Source organism: Vitis riparia, chromosome 19, assembly GCF_004353265.1.
Source record: "Vitis riparia cultivar Riparia Gloire de Montpellier isolate 1030 chromosome 19, EGFV_Vit.rip_1.0, whole genome shotgun sequence".
In the NCBI taxonomy this organism is placed as follows: Eukaryota; Viridiplantae; Streptophyta; class Magnoliopsida; order Vitales; family Vitaceae; genus Vitis; species Vitis riparia.
This window is the reverse complement of record NC_048449.1, coordinates 14,578,167-14,595,144: the sequence shown is the minus strand read 5'-3', so window position 1 is coordinate 14,595,144 and position 16,978 is coordinate 14,578,167. Positions and strand designations below refer to the sequence as shown.

Sequence of the window (16,978 nt, the reverse complement as noted above, 5' to 3'; positions counted from 1 at the left end):
ATTTAGGGAATGTGATTTCATCGAGTCATATTAAGGCATCTTTTTACATTATTATGTTTAAAACATCCCCATTCATTAAGTTAATTTATGGCATCCACCTTCCTTTTCTATGTTTAGATCATCCCCTTTTCTTCAATGTTATTAAGGCATCTTCTCCTCCCCATCCCGTAGTTTCTTCGTAGAATTCCTATTCCTTGCGTTTTGTTTAGGTTATGCCCACATCCTTGAGTATGTTTAGCACATCCCCCTTTCTTGAGTTTGTTTAAGGGTATGCCCTATCCCTTGAGTATGTTCAGGACATCCTCTTCCCTCGAGTGTTATTAGGGTATTCCCATTCCTCTATTTTGTTTAGGACATTCATATTCATTGCACTATCAAACTACCTTGATTTACCTTAGTCCATCACCCTTCCTTCAATTTCTTAGGTCATCTATCTTCATGGAGATTTTAAATTCATTCCCTTTCCTAGAGTATGTTTAGACTAAACAACTCCCTTCAATTCTTTTAAGGCAAACACTTTCCTAGGCATTACTTAGCAGACTCCCACTTCCTTTAGTGTAGTAGGGCATCCCCATCTAGTAGTTTGTTTCGCGCAACTCCATTTCTTGAGGTTTTTTAGCACAACCGCTTGTTCTATCTCTATTGATTCTTAGTTCCTTTAGTTACCCATCATTGGGTTACTATCCTAGTTTTAATCTAAGTTTATTTGTTTGTTCCTCTTATTTCTCATCACTCTGACGTCATCCTAGGTTCTACCTAAGCTTAGTTGGTTGTTTGTTATGTTTCTTATCTTTGTGATGTCATCCTAGTTTCTATTTTGGTTTGTGTTCTATGTCCCTTTTGGTTCCAAAGATTTGGATGCAATCCTAAGTTCCGCCTGTGTTCATTGTTCGTTCCTTTGGTTTCCCATCATTGTGAACTATGTAAGCTTATTTGTATGTTCCTTTGGTTTCTCATAATTAGGACGCCATCCTAGGTTCTATCATTGTTCATTTTAACTTCCTAAGGTTTTCCATCAATTGGATGCCATCCTAGTTTCCATTTAAGCTTATTTCTTTGTTGTTTTTGTTTCTCATCATTGAGGGTACAGTGAGTTAATCTATTCAACTTCAAACCAAGCAAGCCATTTTGGAAATATTGCTAGTGTGATGTTGAGATGTTTCTGCATATTATACTAGAAGTAAGGTTCTTCAAGTTTTGAGGAACTATTTTGACAACATGTTGTACTAATTTGCATGCAAACAAGGTTGTTGTAGTTGCAGCAGGGAGGTTGGAGGATAAGAATGCTATGGTAAGATAATTTGCATTGAATTTATTTTTCATGATGTTGCAGCATAACTCTTTTGGGCCACAACTTCATATAGCTTTTTTTCAAGCAGCCTTAGATTAGTAGAAGAAATTGAGTGACCTTCAACCAATTGATGTATATGGAGTCATGTGTCCAAAGGAAGCTATTTCTAATGCTTCTACTAAGAAGAACTTGATTGGCCGCCATACACCTTTCCAATCAAAGCTTTGTAGAAATTAAATTGTATTCTAATGTTAAATGAATATTGTAAGTAATTTTCTTCCAGATATCTTTGGAAAATAGGTTTCCAGTAGGTTTTGGTGGAGTCTCAGGTGTTCTTTATGCTATTATTTCAATTCTATTTTCATTCTATCATGGATCTTTTTATCATGTCAAGTTTTTACACGTATTCGTTATAAGATGTGAGGTTTCCTTGCTTTTCTTTTAACATTGTGTATGCTTGAACTGGTTTTATTTCCTAATATACTCATATTGGAAACATACTTCATTGAGAATTTTAGGTTAGATGTAATTTTTCATTGTCCTTTACAAAGGTGAAAATATTATTATTATTTTTTTGCCATAGTGGTATTTCAAATTTGAATATCATTTTTTTAAAATTCTGCTTAGGTACATATATTGTTGTGTGCATTGGTGTCTTGGACATTCATGCACACATAGATGCAATATCATTGGCTACATCCAAAAGGTTTTTGCTGTAATTCTTCTTGTCAAAAAAATCATTCTCAATTTGCTTTCTAGCCAGTCGAAAACTGCATTCATTGTTTAAGTAAGATATGTAAATCTCTACCATTTGATTTTATACACTTCCTTTGATTTGATCTCCCATAAGGGTATACTTCTTGCTGTATTAGCACGTTTTTAAAGAACAAGGAGATTGTCACTGTATTCTACCTAGTCATTCTGGTACTAGTTGTTGCTACAACATGTGGGATATCTAAAGGTGCTTTTCATTTTGATTTCTCAAATAGCTTTATTTCTTCATTTGTCTTGTAATATTTTCAAGGGGATGTCACTTTGTTTGATGAAAAAGTTTCAAACCAACTTGTATGTACTTTGTGATGTGGTTTTTGGCTACTATTGAGACTTGTCTTTGGTTGTAGACATTAGACAATGGGAAAATATATTTCATATTGCTTTTCTCATCTAGCATTCACCCACAAGGGTGTTAAAATGCTCATGGAGTCAATCAAGAAACATATGAGCATGCCCTATCTGAAGATTCTGTGACAGACTATTTCCAAAACATGATTGGCAAGGTATAACAATGTGTGTTTTTTTCACTAACTAAAACCAGAGTCGGAGGTTCACAAAACTGGAGTTGAAGTCTTGTATTTAGGAGTTTTAGAGGAAGCTTAATGAATTCCACATGGAACAAGAGATTACTGCAATAAATGCCTAAGTACATAAACAAAAAGTTGCTAGCTTGGAAAGTTTTATGGTATCCACGACCAGTACAAAAGAATTTCAAGAAGTTGATATTGTTGAAGGTAGAAGCATTAATCCTTTGCTTGACTCCATATTCTCTATGATTCTTTTTAGTCGCTTGATCTATTCCTTGTGCCTTACTGAAATTTTTTAGCAAGCTATCTCCCCATCTGTCAAACCTCTTTTTTTTTTTTTTTTCCAAACTAAACAATTTACTCAAATACAATATAATTGCTTTCAAAGATATGGGGATATAAATGCTGAGTTCCTTCTTGATTTTACACAAAAGGAGAATATGCAAAACCTATTATAAAGAGTGCATCTTGTATTAAACTTCGTAACTATTAATTAACAAAATATGTTTCATTTCACAAAAGAAACTTGTACTACATTAATTTACATATACCAAAACTCCTTGGTTCACTACGGGTAGCCCATACTACAAGTGTACCTAAAAATTATATATATATTACATCATTCCTACAAAAAGATTCAGTCTTTAATATAAAGGCAAGGCCTCAAAACACTATCAACGCGAGCAAAGAGCATCTAATCACAGTAAAGCAATGCTCAAGCATTATTTCCTGCATAGGTCGTGTGACCTGCATCTAAAGGTAGAAGGGATAGGGCGAGTTCACAACTTAGTAGAAAAGTTTATAACCATCCTAAGCATACCCTTAAAAACCTTGAATTAAACGTGTAATAGCATGCATGATAAACATTTTATAACCATTAACAAAAATGTAAACATGTATGCATGTGTTTGCTGGTTTCATCTTTGCTTTTCCTCGACCACTCTTTCACAACTGATAAACTGCTCACCCCCACCAATCTATACATCAGATATCAATGCTCCACAAGATACTCGATCAATATAATAATGATTGTTTTGGGACATCACCTAAGGGCAAGTCATACCCCGTGTCTTTTGGGACTCATACCCAAGGGCAGGACCAACCCTGTGTCTATAGGGACTAAAACCCAGGGGCAGGACCAACCCCATACACCCACATCAGAGTGTCTTCCTCGAGGGCTTTAGGAACTGTCACCCAAGGACCCACGATCCCACATAAACAATATATCAAAAGATAATGTACGTAGCATCGCATAAATACTTCCCACCAATCAATTCTCTGAATATCATCTGTGATTATTCCATATCCTTCTTGCAATGCAACCACACCATGAACCATTTCCACAACACTGAACCATGAATCTTCATACCAATATGCGTTCCAATCTCAATGTAACATTTCAACACAATAAACTGAGATGCAATGACACATTAAAACATTTTACGAAATCATAGAAATGACATGAAATTTCCAATAAATGTTTCAAGAAAAGAAATCATATACACTATGGGATAGGATAGAATTCCCTACCTAACACGGACTTTCCCTTTGTAATTCTTCTATGTAGGCAATCTTTACCTATTACAAGGAACTGAAATGAAACACATAATTTAGATTTCCTAACGATGAAAATTTATACAATTTACTGTTGCTAATTTTTAATTCTAATATTCTCTAATCTACATGCCTACAGGTTTTCAAATCAAATTTGAATTGAATTAAACAATATTTACAATGCATTTTAATATTCCCTAATTAATTACCAAACACTAATTGTTTTAATTTTTGTCTTAAAGCCTAATCCATTAACAAATCCCAAGTGTCCAAATAACCTAATTAATCATATGTTTACTAATCTATTTTTCAATTAAACAAAATTATACAAAGATTTATGTTGATCTTACCATTAATAAAATATTTAGGCTAAAATACTTTTATCCTTAATTAATTGTGATTTTTAACTAAAACATGTTTATAGCTAATTACACTCAACTTCTACACAAATTTCACTATTAATGTATTTCAACATACTATTAGGAACCAAAATAAACCCAAATTACTAAATTAAACAACTTGCTTACCTCAAATCTACACTTTCTCTCTCTAGATTCTCTCTCTAACCCAAGTTGCTGCAGCTAAAATGGTGCAAAACGAGCTGCAGGTCCTTATGGCTCTCCATGCAGCCAAGTAGAAGGTTGCAAGCCACATGGCTACCACCAATCCACCCAAGTAGAAGGTTGCAAGCCACATGGCTACCACCAATCCACCCAAGTAGGAGGTGGAATGCCACTTGGCTTCCACTAACTCCAACTTCCCAATTTTGCACTTTAATCCTTCAAGTTATTAAAAATAAAACCCATAATTGCCCATTAGTCCTTTAGGTTTTCAAAACTATAATCAGCCCCTAAAAACCTAACGAGCATCATTAATTCATTAACTAATCACAATTAACCTTAATCAAACTTTAATTCATAATTAAAGAAGATTAACACTAAACTAGTTTTAACATCTAATTACGCACGTTTAAAATTAAGTACTAAGATAATTCATTAGTGCTAGGTATTACACCATCCATTGTTTAAACTTTATTTGAAGTTTGCTTATCCAATTGTCTATTGTACCTAGAAACACAAAAGGCTGAATAGTGCTTGTCCTAAGGCAAATCTGGGGCACATACAAATATAACAAGGAGAAAACAATCCATATCATCGTTGAGTTGGTCTAAACATTTGGGGTTCATTGATTTCTATGATGCCAACTTAATATATTGTTGTTTGGAGCCCTTTTTAAGTTGCGCATATGGTAGTTTTCTATGATGTGAAAATTATTATCTTTTGAAATAATTTGAAGGTCGATGATATCCAATATCCAAAATGTCCATTAGGATTTTTTAAACCCTCCCTAGCTAAAGATTATATTGTTATTTATGAATTTGGTAAGCCTTTTCTTTCTACTAATAATAAGTAATTTCATATGGTAGACCCACATGCCATTATAAAGAGGGATTCACATTGATTTTTTTTTTTTTTTTTTTTTTATGACAATGACATCCTATTTATAGTAGAAATTCTAAATGATGTATTTTAACACCTCTCTTTTGGGCTTAGAAATTTTGTTTAACAAATTTTGCTCTTAAACTATTTGAAGTGTGAGTTATTGAGTTTATTTCTGTATTTTTTATTATTTAATCTTATCCTACTAATGAAAAATAAATTAGATTTCTTTACTCATTTCTAAAGGGAAATGCCTTATCTTATTAATGAAAAATAGATTATATTTCTTTAGGGGATTCTAAAGGGAAATACAAAATCTTAATGAATTTAAGTTAAAATTACCTTAACTTTATTAAATTTAAGTAGAAAAGTTTGTTTTTTTAAATAAAAAACGATGTATTTTACAAACTCAGGTATTTCTATTTGGATACAATCATATACTTGCGTGCTATGGAAGCACTTACTAGCATATATATTACAGACATAGTCATAAGCTTATGTGCACTTACTAATATATATATTATGGACTTAGTCATAACCTTATGTGCACATAGACTAGTATACAATTTTTTTTTTCATTTAAAGTGAGATATAAATCAAACATCTTGTAACTTTGCCAAAAACTTCAAAATAGGGTTAGTTAATTTAATGATAAAAAATAATTTTATTTTTATTATAACATGATTTTTGTAATAGTCAACACAATAATGAACATGGAAAAAAAATGATAAATGAAAAGTAATCAAGTGCTTTTTTTATATATAAAAAAAAAAAAAAAATAGCACTTGAGGTTTAAGTTAAAACCATCTTCTCTAAGTATCTATTTTAGTGCAAAGTACATCAAGCATCTCTCCAAAAAATAAAAAAGAAAAGATTTATGTATTTTTCTACAACTATTCCAAAATCCAATTTAAGATGTGGATCATTATTGCCCCAGTTAACTCTCTAAAAACTCCCCAAATTTATATGAAAAGGGCAGACCCATAATTACAGGTATTAATAGTAAATAAATTTTTTATTTAAAATATTGTTCATATTTTACATCAAATTGTAAATGTCCTTTGTTGCTCACTCTTCTCTTTCCTACTGAGGAGAAAACGGAAGCAAAAGCAGAGCCAAAAGCTTAGACGCAATTCTGGTCGTACGATCCATGCTTTCCAATGTAATCCATGGCTAACATTTCACGATGTAGCTCCTCGTCATCGCCGGCTGAGATCCTAATCCCTCATTTGTAATCACCTTTGGCTCTCTCCTACTCTCCTTCTTCGTAATTATTGTCACTTTTTTCTTGGTTTTTGTTGGGGGGATCTCGTTTTCTTGTTTTCGGATACTTGAATTTGGAACCATCAGTTTTGTTTGGTGAGAATGGGATTTTTTTTTGGGTTTCTGGTTTGGTTCCAGAGAAAAGCTGGGGAATATATAAGAAATGGAAGTTTTTGGTTCAGAGTCTAGTTTTTTTGAAAAAAAAAAATAATAATGCATTCCTCTGTGTTTTCAGGCAAACAAGGGTTTAATAAATTTGAAATATTTTTTTTGGTTTGACTAATTTTTGCATCCAGATTTTGCTTTGCATGGCAATAATTTTCAAGTTTGGTGTTATTTTAATGCTTTTTGTTAAGATAATTGTGTGTTTGGTTGCGAAGAAAATCATGGAAAAGAAAATAATTGATTCTTATGGGTTATTTGATTCAGTTTCTTGAAAATAAAAAATAAAAAATGAACTTCCTTCAGCTAAAAGTAACAATCGTCTTACGTGCCATTCAGTTTTTGTTTCTTCCCCAACTCCCATACATACATGTCTTTTTATTCGCCTCTAAATATTGAAAGGTTTTGATTGGTTATCAATTGGAACCTTAGGTACTTCCTTAATGTATAGGTACAACCTTAGTGCACCTTTGGTACAACCTTAGTGAACCTTAGGTACAACCATTTGTGAAGTACATTAATGCACCTTATGCACTATGTTAGTGAAGCTTACATATTACATGAACTTAAGATAGCTACTTCCTTAGGGCACCTTAGGGGGGATGAAAACATAGTTTATTACCCTGCATTATCTAGAAAGAATGAAATTGAGTAAGCTTTGCAACAATAAAGCAATTGTTTAACTTATGGTGAAAATACATTTAAAAAATCCTTTCCTTAAATCTTTGCTCTAGTGGGTCAAATGTTTAAGAGTTGTGAGTTTTCTCCTTTTACACCTATTTGCTTCACGGTTGGTTTCATCCATTCAACTTAGCATCTAGTTTTCTTTATTTTATCTTTGATAGAACTTGTGTGTGCTTTCTGTGACTTAGATCATACCCTCCTTGTTAGACACTTTATCTAACATATATCCTCTTAATTTTTCCATACATGTGGAATCGCTTAGGTTAACTAGTAATGAATTAGGGAGTTAATGTCAATAGTTTCTGGCAAGTTGTTATCAGAGTAGATTATATTTCAATTCCTATAGTAATTTTGTTGTAGTTAATGTAGCATTGAAATATTAAAGTTTTAAATTTCCCCGGGGCCGGGGGGGGGGGGGGGGGGGGGGGGATTAGGGGAAGGGGGAGAAATTTGTATCGTGTTAGTACTAGGTTAGTCTTGTTTTAGAAGCCTTTCACTGGCTACACAAATTCTCTAAAGTCCATGATTAAGGCCCAATTGTACACATCCAAAAAATCACACCACCAAACTCCACCCTCACAACCCCCATCACAAACACCTTAAGTTCATTTTTTATGAGGGTTTTTTTTTTCTTTTGATTAGTTTTGTTTTTTATAAGTTGTTTGTCTTGGGAAGCTGAAAATTTTGCCTAAATAGTCTTCCCTCTTAACTCCTATTTTCTTCTCTACTTCTTTATTTCTCTTGTTATTCAAGTACTTCTCAATTAAATCTATTCTCCTTGCTTTTACAAAAGATGCCATCTTCCTAAACTGCAAGATAGCCTTAACCTCAATGCTCCAAACACTGTCCAGTTTCATCCATATTGTTTATATATTATAATTACATATTGTTATTAGCTTTGTTTTAAACCTGTAGAACCTCTTCAGAAGACCATATTGCCAAATCAACATTGTTATCAATTGCATATTACCAAGAAATTTTGCATGCTCAAACTTCTACTGCCATAGAGCTACAAGACCTTGATAGAAATCTGGTTTCATTTTCAATGCTTCCTTGTATCTCTACTTTGCTTTAAGATACTCTTTTTCCATCTTCTTTTTGCAGGCACCTAAGACGAAGTAGCAAACGCCTATAACATTGATGCCATTACCATTTGAGGCTTGAATGCGGTGACTAACTTTGATATGAGTAGCTATGATGTTCACAACATACTACTGAGCATTACATTGGCTATTTCTGTTGCTGCAAAGCGGTTTAAAGATGTTGAACATGTTGAAATGACCATAGATGGATAGATGACGGTTGATGAAATTAGTTCATAGTTGACGACTGGATTCAAACAGCCTGGAAGGATGGAATAATATATTATAGATATGGGGAAGAAGAGGTGGGTGGAGAGTGGGGGGGATGTGCAAGAAAGGAAAATGGGACATGCCTTGCCTCATGCTCTCCAACTATGATATCTTTTCACTTCAATGGGATACAATGATAAGCTATGATATCTTTTCACTTCAATGAATGTACCCCTATTATTGCAACATTGAAAAGGGTAGAAAATGGGCAACAAGTTGGAAACCATGTTTGTATCCTTGATTTTGCAATTCAAAGAATGAAAATGAAGCAATTTTATGGAGAAAATATGCCATTGTTGGGCATGTGTTGGGCTCTTAGACTCCAATAATGGAACATGCCTTGCCTCATGCTCTCCAACTACTCAATGGGAGGCTAGCCTAGATTGGTAGAAAGTGGAGGGGTTGTTTGAAATATCTAAAGCTTAACCCCAAATGCCCCATTAGGTAATGGACCACAATTTTAGGGTTGGTTTTCAAGACTCCTATTCATACATCATATGGTCCAAAATCAATTATCATTGTGGTCCATAATGGTTCGCCATAGATTCCAAAAGGGCCTAGGCAATATTAGCAAAACATGTTACTGAAATGCAATCAGTTTCTGCTACATTCACCGTGAATATGACTAGTGGGGCTATTCCATTATTACCATATCGTCTAGAAAGCTCAAATTCAGTCTTGATGGGTTATTTGGAATATGAAACCATTCGAATTTTTGTTAGGCGAAGAAGTTCTAGTGTGTTACTTATGGTGCCAAGAAAGTCTTGAGTCCTCAAGGTCAATTGGGTGGGCTAAAGAGCAACATCACATTCAATGAGAGCTTAAAGTGAAGATGACACATCCCATTGAAGAGAGTAAGGCAAATATTCAACCCATTGTGATGGCTTCACTGTAACTTTCATTAAGCTTTCAAAAAGAACAATAGTATAACCAGGTTTCCTAAAAGTGTTTTGCTAATAATATTTAAGACATCTTCCAGTCTAGTAGAGTCTTCTTTCAACATCTCCACAACCACTGCTGTTACTTGGTTTTGCAAGTCTTCTCTACGACTTTCCAATGACGAATTTGTATTAGTGCCTAATGCATTATTCAATGTATTATTTACTAAGGCATGAGTTTGAGTTGGTGGAATGACTGATGACAAAGCAGGAACTGTAGTAAAGGAGAAGAGCCATAATAGATTCAGAGAGAAAACTTGTCCCAAGGAAAGGAGGATAAAAATTACAAGGAAAAGTGTGTTCCTAAAAAGAACATGCTGAAAATTGGATTAACCACATTCTCCTAATTATTCTTATTTTCATAATTTTTTTAAATAGTGAAAATCCTAATTTAATAAATTCTCTCACTATTTTTCATAAACTAAAAAAATTTATGGGTGGTCAGTACCTAGAGGTTTGAATCTCTATGAAGAGTTCTAAGGGTTTGGTCATAAAAGATTCCTCGATAATTAAAAATAAAAAAATACCTAGGTTTTATCATATTCCATTTTAATTTATTTAATTTTCTTTATAATAAAATAATAAAAATATACACTTCCTTGTTTTTCAAATTACTTTCAATTCAAAAAGGCTAAGAAATATAATTTAATTGGTATAGTCAAATCTTAGTTGGCAATTACTCACTTTCTATTAAAAAATTAATAAAAAATATTTTATAATAATAAAATTAATAATTTTTAAATAAATCATAGGGCATTGTAAATAGGACATATGCTCTACACTTCACCTATTAATATTGGAACTTGAATTGTCAAAATTTTATATTGAATAAAAATATTTTTTATAATATTATAATTTAAAAAAAAAAAAATCATTTCTCTACTTGCAAGCAATAACCCACTTGCCCAATTGGCATTGCCTTAAACCCCAAACAACTTGTATCATATTACTCAAAATCTACAAGCGTGTTTGACCTTGACATTTAACAACATTTTTTTTATATTTTTTTTAAACAATTTTTAAAATTAAAATGAAAATAATAATTTAGACACACAAGTAGGAATTGTTTTCTTTTAAAAATAGAAAATAAAAATAAAAATATATTTCTAAAAAATAATTTTTAGAAACACAAGTAGGAATTGTTTTCACCTGTTTTTTTTTTTTTAAAAAATAAAAATAAAAATATGGGTCTGTTTGATTATGTTTTTTAAAACTTGTTTTTAAGTTAAAGAATAAAAAATAGTTTTTAAAAGCAATTTTCAGAAAATATGCCAAATGGATCCTAAGTTTGCTTAATTAGGGTTCTTCTATAAAAGATGAAAAATATTAAAATTTTGTTTTTAAATAATATAATGATTTATTAACTATAGGTTAAATTTTCTATCAAAATAAAAAATTATTTAAAATTTTAATATTCTTATTCTAGTCAATATGTTACAATGATAAATACTTAGATATTATTTTTCAAACTTATGGTAATTTTAAATCATAATTAACCAAATTCCTTAAACTACTTTCTAATTAAATTTTCCTTTAACTAATTAAAAGCGATTTTCTCAACAAAAAAAAAAAAAAAAAAAAAGCAGTAATATTTATTTATTATAATATTAAAATTTCTATTTATTAAAGTTTATAGTAAAATATAAACAATTTATTTAGGAGACATTGGGATATACTTCTCAAAGAAAACAATTTTTTTTTTCTTTTTGGTCCTTGGACTGTTTAGGATGAGGTTAAAAAATAATTGGAGGGCCCAACTAAAAATACAAGCCCATTGGGTCCTTTCATTCCAACAAACAAAAGACTAAAAAGGCCCAACTAAAATGCATGCCCATTGTGTACTCTTATTCCCTTGGTTGGATGCCTATTATAAGGAATTTAATTTTTAACCCAACCTGGCCTAAATATTTTTAAGGGGTTCAGGTTCAAGCTTCACTTTTATTTGAGGTGAGACCCAAAATTCAAGTTGGGCAAGCCAATGGGCTGAATTCAGGTTTAAAATAAATTTGGCACAACCCAATCTTTGGGTACATGGTGATTAAATTTTTAACTTAAATATCGATTACAATACTTTAACTTAAACAAATTGAAGGAAAAAAAAAAAAACCAATTTGTGTCCCATATTAAAGTTTTCAAAAAATTATTTATATTTAAAATTATTATTTAATATAAAAAATAATTAAAAACACCTAAGATTTGTTCTAAAAATAATAATTTATTTTTAAAACAAATTTTCAAAAATTGATATTTGTTGAAAGTTTGTTAAATCTGTTTTTCAAGTTAAATTTTTTTAAAAAAAATTAATTAATAATTGAATAGTATTTTTGTTGTAAATAACAAAAAAAAAAACCGTTTTAAAAAATAATTTCAAGTTAGTTTCAAAATTTATATATTGTAATAGATTTTAACACTCAATAATATTTTTTTTAAGAAAGGCTCGATATTGACGGTAGTTTTAGAAAGTATTTTGAACCTAAAAAATATTTTTAAAAAAATAGATGTTTAACAAAATTAAAAAATACTTTTAAAATTTTGAAAATCATTATTGTAATATTTTTTAAGAAACATTAGATTGGTAATTCTCCTAAGGACACTTTCAGAAATGCTTCCACTAAAAACACTTCGAGTAAAAACACAAGCCTAAAATCACTTTCGCATAAAAAACTTCAAATAAAAATATCATAAAAATAATATAATTGAAAAAATCTGTATATTACTAGAAAATAAATAATAATAATAATAATAATACAAAAATGCATTTAAGAATGAAAATAAAATTATTATATTTACTTAAAATTTTCTCATTTTTGTTCAAATAAAGGAGTAATTAATTTAGTTCGGTAAATTAATAGGTGAGTGAGAAAAGGCAAGAGAATGGCTAATAGACTATTGTACCCCTAATGTGGTTAGCCTTGCATATGGTGTGAGGGGTAATGGTGTAATTTCCTTTCAAGTTCTTTTCAGGTCCTGAAAAACTACCTTGCCCCACCCTAAAAACTCCTCCAGAATTGAGACAAGAAGCTTGGAATCTTGAAAATGATAAGTATCACTACAGAGTATATAAAAAAACAAATATGTTTTTGGATTCATCCATGTAAATAGGTAGTTTGTATGTACTATTATTTTGTGATTCTGGAATTTGAGTTCCATTTTTAAATTGACAAATAAAGAATTTTATTAAAACTTAAAATAGTCGCAACTAGGTATAACAACAGACGACCCTATGGTAAGTACCTAACATCAATTAAAAGATGGAATATGGTTTCACCTTTTTAGGCTTTACAGAAAGAATGGGGAAGCAAAGGAAGTAAATGAAGAAGAGTGGGGAACTTCTAATTGAATTAAATTGTAAATTAAAGGAAACTAGAAAATTTAGAAATATAAAAATTTGGATGGATATGGTATGATTTTTGTAGTTATAGGGTCTTACAGTTAGTGCTCTGGAAAGCAGTTTACCTGGCCTTTATCGTATATTGTACCCATGGAGAATGGCTCCTAACCACACACGAAAAAGAGGTTAGTTATGTTCTATGTATGATTTTCAGAAAAATTACCAAAAAAGGGAAAAGCATGATCTAGGAGAGTCTTTCTGATGAGAATCAACAAGCATTCAAGGATCCATTGCATGTTCCAGTTGGGCCTATTACTAAGATTAAAGAAGCACTTAATGGGCTAATTCAAGAGATTTGGGTTGATTCTAACGCAGGATATTCCAAGCTTGGCCCAAAAGAAGATGAAGGTATAATAAATTTAATCCAAGCTATTGAGGGCTAATCTGGCTTGATTGGGCGTGATTTATGGCATGGATTAATGACTGATTGACTTTCCAGCTTCATATAAGTTATTCCATATTCTAGAGCTTCTAATTTCAGGCCAAATCTACCTTAATTTTAGACTTTTATTATTTAGAATGTTTTTTAGCTATTTTCCTATTTTGGATATGCTAATTTAAGACCAAATCAACCTTTATTTAGGGTTTTAATATTTAGTACGTTTTTTTTTAGCTATTTTTCTATTTTGGATCTGCTAATTTCAGACCAAATCAACTTTTATTTAGGGTTTTAATATTTAGTAAGTTTTTTTTCATGACATATAAATAGAATGCACTCATTGTAATAGGGGATTATTTTTATTGAATAAAACAATCAGAAAAGGTGAGGCTTTACTCTTCTTTTGGTTCTTTAAGAACTGTGAACTTATCAGGGATTCTTCCTTGTGGCGTTCAACTTTATACCTTTGATTCGTGATTCCATTGTAATCATTGGGTCAAGGTCTGTTACTTATACTTTTGGTTCGCGTTTCACTTATAAACGTTGGGTCAGGGTTCTATCAAAAATCTGTATTTTATTTTTCTTGGGCAATTATTTCAATACTGTTTGTTGGGTCTCAAAGCATGTTGATTGAGGTTCACATCACTTTCGCCTATAAGTTATTACAATGCAATTGAAACCAAGAAAAATACAAAGTCAATAGCCGAAAAATATTCCAATTGACACATCCCAGAATTTAATGGCTTTAACTTTTCACAATCTTGACTCTGCATTTTACCATGCATTTCTCCTATTTAATTGATGCAATGACAAAAAACTATCATGGATAGAATCACAACGGATATAACATTGGCAGGAATGGATATACTCATTCAAAGCACTCTTAGCCCATCAACTTGGACCCAGTGCCCTTTTTAAGTGGTTACAAACATATTCAATTAGTGGGCATTAAACTTCAATGATAAAGATGGGACACTCAAGGGGAAACTGAGCCCAGGTCAGTGAGATGACCTCCAATGGAAACTATACCAGCTGAGTGATCGGCATTTGCACATTGTGAATCATAGTAAAAAAAATAGTATAACATCACTGTGCATAATAATATAATATTTTATAAACCTTCCTCAGTAAGGACAATATCAAGGAAAGGTATACAAGTAATCATACATTAATAGTCATTACCAATTAGTATAAAGAATAACAAAATAGAGAACATACTTTATGTCAGATGTCCTACCTGATCACCTGCATTTGGACCATTAGTATGAAATAGAATAAGGCAACAATGTATAACCTCATTCATCAAGCTCGAGTTTTGGAAATGAGCAGTAAGAGCAGTTTTTCCTTGAATTTGAGCATATGCAAGAGATGCCAGCTTCTCATTATTGAACTTCTCCCACTTTTTTCCATTGAATGCCTATGAAATATATGATACATTCTTATTAGCAGTTCTCAGTCCATATCAGTTGCAGACCTTATGAAATTCTATAGACAAGAAGCTTTCCTTTGAAAGCCGAAAAAAATACTAAGTATAATTATATTACAATCCATGGATTCAAACCCGATGTAATGGAACAATATGAAGAGGATCAATCATGTTGACAAAAGCATAGCCCACATTGCATTTGTTCTGTAAAACAGAATTTGTAAAAAGGTGAATCAGATGTGCATATGCCATATGTGATTTTATTCCCCAAAGAAATTCCATCCATGCAAGATTTACTTACTTTGAAGTTAATTGGCAAATACATAAAATCATAAGTTCCTCAATGGTGTTCATCAATTGCAACGAGAAGCATTTTTTAAGTATACCTATAATTACCATTATATCAAATCAAAAGGTAGAAATAACAGAGGATACAATAGGAATCTGAGCAATTATGGTGTGTAAAACCACAAATAGAAAATGAATGGGGAAATGGTTATTAACATAGGATGGCATGCTACAAATACTTTGGTTTAGAATGCTAAACTGGAACAAATTAGACAACCAAGAGGTCAAAGCATCATACAACCAAACATCTTGACAAAAATTATCTAAATCATCCTGTCAGGTTGATGTTTGTGCTCAGACACTCAAAAGGCTGAAACCGAAACATTTCCTAGTCTCATATTTCAAGAATGCGTTGCATTTTTCTTGTTTATTCCTAAATTTCCCAAAAATTGAATGGACCATAAAACCAAAAATAGGAAGAAAAATTCCCATTCTTTAGTTCCTGAGAAAACATACAAGAAAAATAAATAACAAATCTGAAACATTTCCTAGTCTCATAGTTTGTGTTGCATTTTCTTGCTTAATTTTCCTAAATTTCCTAAAAATCGAATGAACCATAAAACCAAAAACATGAAAAAAAAAAACGAAAAAAAATCTCATTCTTCGATTCCTGAGAAAACAAACAAGAAAAATAAAGAACAAATCTAAAACACTAATCTCATATTTCAGGAATGTGTTGAATTTTCTTGCCTCGAAGACGATCTAGAAGATTCTGTTTGACATAAATGGCTACAATATCATGGCGTGATTTTCTTTCTTAGGTTTCTTTTTCAATTTTCGATTCAATCTAAAGAAAACCGGTAATTCAACTCTTTTTAACATCATGGCATGATTACCTTCTTGGGTTTATCCTCAATTTTTTTTTATTTAATTCAGCAGAGAAAATAAATTATTCAATTCATTGAAAGATCGTGGCACAATCTCATTCTTGGGTTTCCTTTTGGGTTTTTTTTTATCCATGATAAAAAACCGATTATTCAATTCATTTTCATATCATGGTGCAGTTTTCGTTTCTTTGTTTTTATTTTCAATTTTTGATTATTATTATGTTCATTTGAATATCATATCCTATTTCTTGGGTTTCACTTCCAATTTTTTATTTAGTAAGGAATATGAAAACTGATTACTCATTTCATTTTATTATCATGGCGTGATTTTCTTTCTTGCCTTTTATTTTGAATTTTTTTATTCATTGGAGGAAATGGATAGTTCACTTTTTTAAATACCACGATGTGATTCTTTGATTTTCTTTCTCAGGTTCTTTTTTGAGTAAGTACAGGAAACTGATAAGTTTTTTTTTTTTTTTAATTAGAGACCTGCTCAGGCTGAATTGCCATGGATGGAGATGATTGGAAGCCTAATCTTTCGCTTAATTCACGCCATAGGATTGTCAACAAAATGTGAGTATTTTATTTCAATTACCAAATGCAAATGTTTTGAGGATCTTGAG

General features: G+C 31.4%; 1 long non-coding RNA gene across 1 annotated transcript; it reads right to left on the bottom strand.

The window, feature by feature from the left end:
* Positions 1–15,334: 15,334 nt before the first annotated feature.
* On the bottom strand, positions 15,335–15,523 carry LOC117908651. The gene is made up of 2 exons (XR_004650232.1): positions 15,482–15,523; positions 15,335–15,384 (listed from the first exon to the last, which is right to left on the bottom strand). It is a non-coding gene; the product is annotated as an uncharacterized LOC117908651 (long non-coding RNA).
* Positions 15,524–16,978: the final 1,455 nt, after the last annotated feature.